General features: G+C 34.1%; 1 long non-coding RNA gene across 3 annotated transcripts in view; it reads left to right on the top strand.

Annotated features, from left to right (window-relative positions):
- The window catches only part of LOC135206907 (uncharacterized), a 497699-nt gene that overhangs the window by 76459 nt on the left and 408294 nt on the right, over positions 1-12946 (top strand). For all 3 annotated transcript variants that reach the window (XR_010312839.1, XR_010312840.1, XR_010312841.1), the window contains exon 3: positions 2832-2953. This is a non-coding gene — a long non-coding RNA (uncharacterized LOC135206907). The remainder of the gene's footprint in view (positions 1-2831; positions 2954-12946) is intronic.

Raw genomic sequence — 12946 nt, forward strand, 5'->3', positions numbered from 1 at the left:
CTTTATTCGGTTGCTGTATAGATATTTCTTTACCCAAATAAATTCAAATTTTCTTGCATAATCTGTTAGATGTTCGCATCAGCAAGGAAATTGTATGCATGTTACAGCTGCATCAATATATATATATATATATATATATATATATATATACTATATATATATATGATATATATATATATATATATATATATATATATATATGATATAAGTCTATGACATTACCGTGATTCATATACATATATCGAACTACAAATGTCCTTTAATATCTAATTCGCCTCTACCTCGGAATTAATATATTTTCATATATGCTTAACCGAGGGGAATTTATTAAGCGATAATAGAATTGGCGATCGACAGGCGCGAACCAGCGACCTCTCAATTCTAGGACTGGCAGTGAAGCCTTAAACCACCCCGACACCCCCATATATGCTTAACCCCCTCGGTTAAGCATATATGAAAATATATTAATTCCGAGGTAGTGCGAATTAGATATTAAAGGACATTTGTAGTTCGATATATATATATATATATATATATATATATATATATATATATATATATATATATTATATATATATATATATATATATATATATATATATATATAGATATATATATATATATATATATATATATATATATATATATACTATATATATATATATATATATATATATATATATATATATATATATATATATATAAGATGTTGACTCAGTTTTGCTCTATTCCTTTCTGTAATACGAAATTGCTGTGCTGTATAAAAGAGAAAAGAGAACTAATTTCGGCCATACTAATAGTTTTTTCCATGAGGAAACGATATCCTTCAGATACTCTGAAACATCTCTCTATTTTTAAAGATAAATGCACCCAGACCTGCTGTGTATAATGAAACAATAAAGGTTCTTTTATTGCTTATTAAATACTACTAATAATTCGTAATTGGCTGTACTGTTAAATAGTGATTTCCCTTTATCTTTTAGTTTTTAACAGCTAGCAAGATATCTTCAGTCGATAAGAAAATATCAAGAATATGGATTGCCGTAATCTTTAGCTTCATGAGATCAATGTCATAAGAGATGTTGAGATAATCAGAATGATGTCCTTGTGCTTTATGTTATCTATAGATTCCAAAATGTTTAGTTATCTCTGTTTTTCAAATAGAATTTAAAAAAAAAAAAAAAGATGGATGTAACAAGAAAGGGAATTCCTGAACAACTGGTAGTGGCAAAAACTATTTCCCTTCGTTTTTGAAGGGAACAAAAAAGGAGAAAATATTGTGAGCCAAGAATATAGTTCACTGGAGACTGTATCTGTCCCTTGTCATTTTTTTCTTCCTGATGTTTATGGTTCCCTGCAGGTTTGCATTATGTAGAACCTGGGGTAGCATGTGCACGAGGTAACAGTTTACCTGACATTTCCCTCTTGTTTATTATTAATTTAGTAAAAGCATCGTGTTATTATTATTATTATTATTTTGATAATAACGCCCTTGCACTGTAATTACTCTAAAATTGTGTAAAATACAGCTCTACCTAAAAACTGTAAATACACAATACACATGCCACTACAGGTAAGCAATGGACAATGCTAGATCTTAAATAATTTTGATTAGTACATTTCAACATGTAAAATAGAATACTGTTGAATTTCAGGGAGGCTCTCTCTCTCTCTCTCTCTCTCTCTCTCTCTCTCTCTCTCTCTCTCTCTCTCTCTCTCTCTCTCTCAAAATCGCCCTGCCAAATACTATATTTTCAGCAGAGTTGAATTCCAGTCTCTGTGTTTACCTTCCCATTTGACATCTGGTGGCTGTTCCGAACGTATCTTAGAGAAACTAATATTTTTCTTTTTACATAACTGAGCAAAGAGAGAATTATTATCTGATAGTCACTAATATATAAGACTAGAAATAAATTTAAAACTTTTGTTTATTAAGGTAACTAGATAAATCCTCGCCAACTGTAATAGAAACACAACGGAATCAAGTAGTGTGCAGAGTCAAGTCGGTAAATACATAGCCACTGATTGCGATGTGAAAGAATAAAAAATGAATATGTCGGGTTAAATTAAGTGTAGCCAGAAAAAAATTAGTTAACGTCAGGAATTATTTAAAAATCTTGGAACGATCCAGTACTAAGAACGAAAATATATACCTTTCTAAAAGAATTAAAACTTTTTGTTTATAAAGAGAAGTTAAGCAGTGACAAAACTGCAAATGATGCACATGAAAAATGTCGAATTCTATAAAAAATGTTATAGAAAAATATGCTAGTATGCATATACATTAATGCAAGAAAAGTGTGAATATTAAAGGGTAATGGTTGCCTATTGTGGATCTACAATAAGAGAAAGAAATTAGACGTCGAGAGTTATACAGTGAAAGTACTTCACAGGTCTGACTTACATTTGAGAAAGTTCGTGTGCGCATGAGTCAGCCTTATGAACTGTTGCACTTAGCCAGTGTTTGCAATGGATTTGGTGTGATTACTTCTAGTTGGTAATGCTGTCGCCTTTTAAGGCCAAAATTTCTAAATTCCTTAAGACCGTCATCAAACTCCCCACCCCCACTTCAAAACCACATAGTCTGATGGTTATGTATATAGTTCGTCCGGATCTCTTGTCGTTTCCCAAACGATTTCTTTTGTTGGGAACTGTGACAGATACTGGGCTTCAAGAGCACATAAATTAAGAGATGAGATAGTCTGCTTTAAATTGGTTTCAAAATAAACTCAAATCCACTCATTCATTCTGTGCTCTTGTATGCGTGATTTTGTTGTAATGCCAACTTTTACTACATCACTTACACATGTGTTTGTGTTCCTTGTCCAAAGGATGATATCTTCAAGTTCGCCAGATGTGCGGGGCTGAGATAAGTCAGTGGAATCGCTGTGCGCTCCAGGCTCTCGTTGATTGATAGCGGCGCGGAAGGAGAGTTCGAGATGAGAATCCTGAGGTAAGATTAGCTGGCGTTGAATGTTACAGATATTATCAGTTTTCATTATTCGAGAGGTCTTATCTATTATTATTGTTTATGATTAACGTTATTATTGTTTCATATGGTGCTTATTTCAGCAAATGTTGGCATTATGGTCTTATTTCTGTTGATGAGTCCTTATGCATTTATTTAAACTGTTTTAGTTATTGCCTAATACTAATAATCTCCCCTGAGGTTATTTATTACTGCTAACTATATATAGCAGTTGTCAGTAAAACGCGCGCGCGCACACACACACACACACACACACTATATATATAATATATATATATTATATATAATATTTATAGATGTATATTAATATTATAGTATATAATATATATATAATATATAATTAATTATGACATTATATATATTATTATTAATATAGGATTATTATATATATATATATATATATTTATATATATATAATATTATATATATATATATTCTATATACCATATATCATATAAAATATATATAAAATATATATTCATATTTATATATGTACTACATATACATATATATATGATAAATATGATTTATACACAATATATAGTATATATATATATATATATATATTATATATATATATAAATATTTATGTGTGTGTGCGTATGTGTATATATATATATATATATATATATATATATATATATATATATATATATATATAAACTGTTATTATGAAGTCTATCCTGCACTACTCTGACCTGTTAACAAAATCAGTATCATGTGCCACCAGCAAAGTTTCATGAATTAACAAGAAAAAACTTGTTATTGTTTGGAAGTTTTACAGCAAAGAAAATCAAAAGTTAACTATTCGACCGCCAGTGTAGAATACCAGATTAAGCTTAAGAATCAACTTCCTCAGAAGTTAAGATTAAGGAAGTTCGAGAAGCAATCCGATTAGCCTGAAGGATCTTAGTCAGGCGACTCCCGTGTTTTGCAAATATGAAGTTTTTAAAACATGTAAACATTAATTTCATTAGTGCTGTCATTGATGAGATTTTTTTTTATTATTTTTCATCATATAAATCGTATAAAAAGGTTTGGATTTGCGGTGTCGACTACCGTTATATCTGTGACGCTAGTATTATGATGCCAATCACACAACTTTGCCCTTTTATCTCTATCGTCTGCATCTGATCATATGTCGTTAATTATCAAGCAGTTGTTTCCTCTAGAGCCGATATCGATATCTACAGTTAAGTCAAACTTAATGTAGCATTAGTATCAGAAAGCTTCTCACTCTCTCTCTCTCTGAAGGGACGTGAAGAGAGTCATTAAAGCTTGGTTCGAATCAAATACCAAATTGGAATAATCGTACACAGTCTGAACGTAAGCTTATCCGCATCTTTTATTGTGGTCCCTTTTTCATTAGGATACCCAATCTGCCGATATTACCTTCGTCATCAACCACAAAAAAAGTCAAACAGACTTTTTACCCCACGTATCCATTGTATCCAGTAGAAAAGAGAGCAATAATTGCCTTCCATCGAATCGGAATTATGCACCATATTCGAAACAGGTAGTGAGACGGAAATAGTAGTAAACCAGTGATTGTTGTGTAATGTCGACTATTATTTTTCACATACATTGCAACCATGGTAACCAGCAACCAACACTAAAAACAAAATCATTATTCACTTTCCTCCGAACTGGAATTGAGATGTCTGTGTTCAAAACTTTGCTCCTGCTATAAAGAGATGATAGTTGCTCTTAGTAGGATAATGGACTTAGTCAAAACGATAACATTGTTGTTAAACACTGTATTCTAATTTTAAACGCTGTTAAAGAAAATGTGTATTGAAAGGATATGGAAGTTCATTCTGTTCATGGGTGATGACGTAAAAGAATGAAATAATACGAGCTCCATTAAAAGTCACCTTTTGTACATGATTAATTTGTAGTAATAAGAACATACTACTGAAAGTGAAAAATAAAATTATGTGAAATTTGTCACATAACTTTGTTCGTAGGCTAAAATTTATATAAAATTTATTTGGAATAAATATTAACTCAATGTTCCTGGCAATTTCATAGTAAAGAGTAAAGACCAATGGCCAGTGAAGTTCTAGGTATCAAAAAATAATCATTTTGTAAATTACATTATTCGTTTTTTTGTGTATCTTGAGCGGTTTTCCTCGTTGTCTTTGCTAGCCTTGTCTGTCATGGCGAGAAAGTGGAAGATGGAGAAAATCATCTTTACCTCACCGTTCTTCCTCTGTTTTTCTTGTCCTCCCCCGATCCCTTCTTTCATTGTTCAGCAGTTAACCAACGAGTTCGCTATTTTCCTGCTTGAGTTAGGAGATGTGTGTGTGTGTGTGTGTGTGTGTGTGTTTCCAAATATATACTTTGTAATATTTATTTCATATTAGATTCATCTCGGTTATGTGATCCTAACTAAGAAGCACAACTGAACAATCATAACTTGGGACATATGATGTGATAGCAGTGAATCTGTGACTGGTGTAAATCCTGGTGATAATGCTTTTTGAATTTACTAATTTATGGCTTGATAATTAGAATATAAATTACATATTACTGCGTCGTATATAAGCTAAACTGGGGACTCTACTTTAGCCGAGGTAAATCATATTGAGGTTTAGCAAACTTTCAAACCAGAAACGCAACCGTCAGAGCGGATTTAGGATTTGCCAGACCAGAAAATGAGCCGTCAGCTCATATCCACCATTCATTATAATCTCCGATTAGCTCCTTATAGGCGACCGTGGACCATAAACGGTTCCGATATTAAGATGTATCGAGTAACGTATGTTACGATCACTGATCTGTTTGCTTGCAATAGTTCATGATTTAATCTCATTATCTCACATCATCTTCCATTAAAACTTAGTTATTTAATTGTCATTGTTGTCACTGGAGACACGAGTTTTCAACTGATTTTCTATCGGTGTAGTTAATTTTACTGAAACGTTACAAGCCAGGTCAGTCACTTCCTTTGAGATTGACAATTTCTCTCTCTCTCTCTCTCTCTCTCTCTCTCTCTCTCTCTCTCTCTCTCTCTCTCTCTCTTATTTACTTCATCCTGAGCTGTATAAGGTCAATCTGTTAATCATCCTGATTGCTTCTGCTGAAAAAATAAACATACCTCCTAGACCTGCCTCCTCGGAGAGCAATCTACTGTTATTCTCTACCCAAGAAAAGACAACGATGGAAAAGTAAAGGCCTCTGACCTGTATCGTTCTGTGACTTCCATTTGTAATTAACGGAAGTATCTGAGAACCATTTTTCTAACATAATTTCTTTGGCGATACTGATGATTGTGTACGTTTTCAGTTACATACTTCTCATGCCTTTGTTAACCCCAAATTAATATTTATATTAATTGAGGTTTCTTTGCTTATCGCTTATTTTTTCATTTTAATTGTTCACCTATGGAACTTCATTGTATCATTTTCGATGTTTACCCCATTCTAACTAACTTACCTTAATTTCCTTTAAATTATTATTATTTTTTTTTTATTTATTTATTTATTTTTTTTTTTTTTTTTTTTTTTTTTTTTTGCTCTATCACAGTCCTCCAATTCGACTGGGTGGTATTTATAGTGTGGGGTTCCGGGTTGCATCCTGCCTCCTTAGGAGTCCATCACTTTTCTTACGATGTGTGCCGTTTCTAGGATCACACTCTTCTGCATGAGTCCTGGAGCTACTTCAGCCTCTAGTTTTTCTAGATTCCTTTTCAGGGATCTTGGGATCGTGCCTAGTGCTCCTATGATTATGGGTACGATTTCCACTGGCATATCCCATATCCTTCTTATTTCTATTTTCAGATCTTGATACTCATCCATTTTTTCCCTCTCTTTCTCTTCAACTCTGGTGTCCCATGGTATTGCGACATCAATGAGTGATACTTTCTTCTTGACTTTGTCAATCAACGTTACGTCTGGTCTGTTTACACGTATCACCCTATCCGTTCTGATACCATAGTCCCAGAGGATCTTTGCCTGATCGTTTTCTATCACTCCCTCAGGTTGGTGCTCGTACCACTTATTACTGCAAGGTAGCTGATGTTTCTTGCACAGGCTCCAGTGGAGGACTTTTGCCACTGAATCATGCCTCTTTTTGTACTGGTTCTGTGCAAGTGCCGGGCATTCGCTTGCTATGTGGTTTATGGTTTCATTTTTCGTATTGCACTTCCTACATATGGGAGAGATGTTATTTCCGTCTATCGTTCTTTGAACGTATCTGGTTCTTAGGGCCTGATCTTGTGCCGCTGTTATCATTCCTTCAGTTTCCTTCTTTAGCTCTCCCCTCTGTAGCCATTGCCATGTGTCATCGCTGGCTAGTTCTTTAGTCTGTCTCACGTATTGTCCGTGCATTGGTTTGTTGTGCCAGTCCTCTGTTCTGTCTGTCATTCTCCTGTCTCTGTATATTTCTGGGTCTTCGTCTACTTTTATTAGTCCTTCTTCCCATGCACTCTTTAGCCACTCGTCTTCACTGGTTTTCATACATTACCCCAGTGCTCTGTTCTCGATGTTGACGCAGTCCTCTATACTTAGTAGTCCTCTCTCTCCTTCCTTTCGTGTTATGTATAGTCTGTCCGTATTTGCTCTTGGGTGTAATGCTTTGTGTATTGTCATATGTTTCCTGGTTTTCTGATCTATGCTGCGGAGTTCTGCCTTCGTCGATTCCACTATTCCTGCGCTGTATCTGATTACTGGCACTGCCCATGTGTTTATGGCTTTTATCATATTTCCGGCGTTGAGTTTTGGCTTGAGTATCGCCTTGAGTCTCTGCATATATTCTTTCCTGATCGTGTCCTTCATCTCTTGGTGTTTTATATCCCCTCTTTCCATTATTCCCAGGTATTTGTATCCTGTCTCATCTATGTGTTTGATGTTGCTCCCATCTGGTAGCTTTATCCCTTCAGTTCTCGTTACTTTGCCTTTTTGTATGTTGACTAAGGCGCATTTTTCTATTCCAAACTCCATCCTGATGTCCCCAGATACAATCCTTACAGTCTGGATTAGGGTATCTATTTCCTTGATGCTCTTACCATACAGCTTGATGTCGTCCATGAACATCAGATGGTTGATTCTGTTGCCTCTTTTCTTGAGTTGGTACCCGGCATCCATCTTCTGTAGTAATTTTGTCATGGGAATCATGGCTACTACGAAGAGTAGTGGGGACAGTGAGTCGCCCTGGAAGATCCCTCTCCTGATATTAACCTCTGCTAGTCTTATTCCAGAGCTTGTAAGTATTGTATTCCAGTTGCGCATTGTATTTTTGAGGAAGCTGATGGTGTTTTCCTCTGCCCCATATATTTTCAGGCATTCTATTAGCCATGTGTGTGGTATCATGTCGAAGGCTTTCTTATAGTCTATCCATGCCATGCTTAGGTTGGTTTTCCTTCTCCTACTGTTCTTCATTACCATTTTGTCTATCAGTTATTATTATTATTATTATTATTATTATTATTATTATTATTATTATTATTATTATTATTATTATTATTATTATTATTATTATTATTATTGAAAGTGAGGGTTGCATTACCTGAATTCACTTTTTAGAGTTCTTTCTTTCTGATTTCATTTTCAGGGTTACTTCATTCTGCCAGTAACTGGCCGATGTTCCCTTTTGTCGGAGAAGAAAATAGTTGTAAACGGGGATAGCTTTATTGTGGAAGAATACACTGCATCATTTATGGTTTTTGTACAGCTGTTTACATCTCCCAAAAAAAATGGCGAACATTTGCGAGTTAGGGGTGGAATACAGTAACCCTGAAAAAGCAATTTTTAGCTTACAAAAAACTCTGAATTAAATGAGCCGATGCAGATATCGCTCTCAACACTACGGGCGTAAGAGAGAGTCTTTTTCCTACCTTATTATTATTATCACTCCAGATCTTCAGAATTCCATTTTTTCCTGAGTGACGGTAAACATTATATTCCCGTTAGATATTTCCTGTCATGATTAAGCTTGTATCTTCAGGCTGGGTTTTAGGGTTACTTGTGCCTCTATAGATAAAAATTCTCCAAATTTCTAGGTTACTTGTGCCTCTATAAATTTTTTGAGGGGATGATAAAAATTCTCCAGATTTCTGACATATCATTGTATAGTTAGCTTCCATCTTTTCGTTCCTACCTAAAATCGATTCCAAATTTATTATGCTTCCCTAATTCTTTTATGCTTTATCAGTGATACATAACAAAAACTCAACAGGAAACTCTCTCTCTCTCTCTCTCTCTCTCTCTCTCTCTCTCTCTCTCTCTCTCTCTCTCTCTCTCTCTCTCTCTCTCTCTCTCTCTCTCAAGCAATTACCGTGCAAGCAGCTTTCCATCGTCTTTATGATTATTATTATGGGTACAAACAAGACATTAGCTGGAACAAAATCTGTGTAATGTCAGGCTGGATTTAACCAGAGACTCCCAGTTAACATTTCTTTCCCCACAAAAAAACAAAAAAAATAGTTCCTGATCATCATGAGATTTCTGAACAAAAACGCTCTTTAGGTTTATTCGTTTGTTTTTGCGCAGTAAAGTGTATATTTTTTAATCTAGTAACTATTTAACTTTATTAAGATATAAGTGACATGTTGGTCAACTGGGTGTTTGCGATCCAATTCAGAAAGTCGTTAGTCAGTTTTTCAAATTTTTTTTATCTCTTATTTTTTTTAGTGCATGAAATGCGCCTTTTAAAGACGTAAGAGGAAAATAAAACAAAAACTTCTAAAAAACCGTGATATTGTCTGCAATACAGGAAACATAAGCCATTTTTTTTTTTTATTCATGTAGTGCCGAAACCTTAGTATCTCATGATTGCAAATGTTTACAGTCATTTTAGAATATATGTACGTTGCTGTTGTATGTTATTTTGTTAGTTTCTCTTGTTTTAAGGGTGTTTTAAAAGTATGGTGTACTTTTCACGGACGCCTCATATATTCCCTCCTTTTTTATTATTGTATATAACTCCTGTACAAAACTGAGGTGTAGTTATATACTTCTCTACAAAACTGAGGTGCAGTGTGTTTGCACCACTGTATTAAAGCATGACACTACAGATACGAAAATCATCATCATTAATATTGGGAAGCAAGAGTCACCCCATATACTTCTGATGTAGTTCCCTCCGCTTCGCCCTATGTACAGAACTAGCGAAGTGGAAGAGTGATTGAACAGATCGATAACAACGAACTAAAGTTTACCCTCCCTGACAGTTGTTGTGGGTCTCGATAATGGATCAGTTGCCAGTTTCCCCCTCGTCATAGTTAACTGTGTCCATCGGGACAGGAGACGATTCCAGAGTTGATCCCAGAGTTCCGTGAACCGGCGCTGTTAAGCTAATTGCAAAGTCATCGATATAGTAAGGGATCCCATGCTTCTCAATTTTTGATGAATTCTTACTGTGATACATGGTGGGGAATGGCTCTTAAGTGATAAAGCCTTAATAGAAAGCCTATGTAAAACATATATATATATATATATATATATATATATATATATATATATATATATGTATATATATATATATATATATATATATATATATATATATATTATATATATATATATATATATATATATATATATATATTATATATATATATATATATATATATTATATATATATATATATGTGTGTGTGTGTGTGTTTGTGTATAATATATATATATATATATATATATATATATATATATGTATGTGTGTGTGTATGTATGTATATGTATGTATGCTGCACATAATGCCATTTAGTTTTGACATGCGGTTTTACAGAAAAAAAAATTAGCACTATCACATTCATACTTTAACCTCTGGATGGTGGTGAACCCACTGAGAAGAGAACTAACTTCATAAACTTTAGCTACTTAATACATCTTTATATAAGACTCATCAGTAGTGTCGAACCCACTTCACTCTTACTGCACCATTGCCATTTATCTTTATCTTCCATTATGGACTCTCTTGCCACTATACTATCTTTTTTTTTTTTTTTTTTTTTCTTTTTTTTTTTTTTTTTTTTTTTTCACCCGCCTGTGGTGTTTGCGTATGGTAACACTGTGTCTCGGGCTTTAGATAGCTACGCTATGTGTAAGTTTTAGGCAAATAAAAGGATATCTGGGTGTACATTTGCAACTGAAAAATGTTTTAATAATTTGCTGTATGCGAATTACACCGTTAATATTCGAAATAGGATATTGTTATTATTGTTGAATGTACGCTGAATGTAACTATCTAAAGCCCGGGACGCAGTGTTACCATACGCACACACCACAGGCTGGTGGACAGATGGAAAAAAACCGAGTATAGATGTTGAGGCCTCCTTCTCGCCAATTTCTCACACCATTAATCAGTCCATAAAAATCTCCCTTTTTCTGCTGCTTTTGAGTTGTGTGCTCTTTCCTAACTTATCCATCCTTTCACCTAAGCTAGCTTTTTACCACTCCTACTTACCTCTGGGTTTCTACCTTTAGCTGTTCTCCTGCCACACATTGATAATTCTTCTCAACAATTCCTTTATTCAGTCCCACATCGTTTTTCATAGGACTTCAAGTTACCTCCCAGTGGTTTGCACAGAGAAGGATGCTAACAACGAGAAATAGCTAATTAAGGGACACCGAAGATAAACAACTCGAACATTTCAGGGCAAACCGTTTAGCGAACTTTCTTAATTGCAATGCAAAAGTAAAGATTTGAACGAATAGGTTTGGTTTGACAAATGTAAACATCATTATCGTTCCAAATCCATAGCTTCGTTGTTTGACAATTTTAAGCTGAAAGTACATGCCAGGGAAAGCGACGTCAGTGGAGCAAATAATCCGTTGATACTAGTAATGATAGTAAACAAATGATAATTATAACATTGTATTAAAAGGAAGATTTGTCATTAATTGTATGAATGCTACTTGCATTTGAGAACAAAGAATTTTTCTTTATTGGCATTAATATTTGAGCTGCCTTAGGTATCTTTTGAAAATGCAACGGATTTCCTCACTTTTCTCTGAAGCCAAGATCCCCAGAGAAATTCAAAAGAATAAGTATTGATCGTCATATGCTTCTAGTTTCCATTAAAAAATCAACGTACAAGGCAGAGGCTTGGGCATACACTTGTGCTAGGATACATTCAAATATTCATTGCATCTCTAATAATAGTGTTTATTTTCTTATTACCTAATCGAATTTTCGTTTAATGATATAAACCGTATATATGAGGAATTGTTCTGAAATGACGGTAACATAGCTGCATAGAATTTGCACTAGAATAAAGACATGACACTTCCTTTTTAGGACATTTCCGAAATTTCAAACCCTGGGAACATTGAATACAAGTGGAAAAGACTTTCGCCGAAAGGCAGTTCACGAAGAAATGTTACTTTCAGTATTAATTTGCGTCGTGGATGACCGGTGAACAATATATAAGAGGTCAGTATAATTCAAGTCAAGGATAGCTGAATGGAAAATTAAGGAAGTAAAGGAAATCCTGTATGTGTATTAATTAATATAAATGTACGTATGAATATATATATATATATATATATATATATATTATATATATATATATATGTGTGTGTGTGTGTGTGTGTGTGTGTAGTGCGTGTGTGTATGTATGTATGTATGTATATATATATATAATTTTTGGGGAGACAGAGTATCTTTCTTAATTTTTGTTGTAGGCGATCGCCTCTGTGGCACTGACTTCTTTGACGCAGACTTTTTCATATTCTTTTACTTGTGCTTTCAATAATTCGTCAAAGTTCTGAATAAGTACACAGAGTAGTGGTGTGTTTTCCACGTCGCCCCAACCTTATCCTGCCGGTATATATAGAATAGAGGACACCTGTGTGTATTAGTTTTTGCTTGAAAAAGCCAATGATACAGGCGAAACGGACTACAGGAATAAATGGAAGACACACCATGACTGGATATTTATCCAGAAAGGAAGGAATGTATAAAAAAAAGTCTGCATCAAAGAATTCAGTGCCACAAAGGCGATCACCTACAAAAA

The sequence above is a fragment of the Macrobrachium nipponense genome, chromosome 31 (genome assembly GCF_015104395.2).
Source record: "Macrobrachium nipponense isolate FS-2020 chromosome 31, ASM1510439v2, whole genome shotgun sequence".
In the NCBI taxonomy this organism is placed as follows: domain Eukaryota; kingdom Metazoa; phylum Arthropoda; class Malacostraca; order Decapoda; family Palaemonidae; genus Macrobrachium; species Macrobrachium nipponense.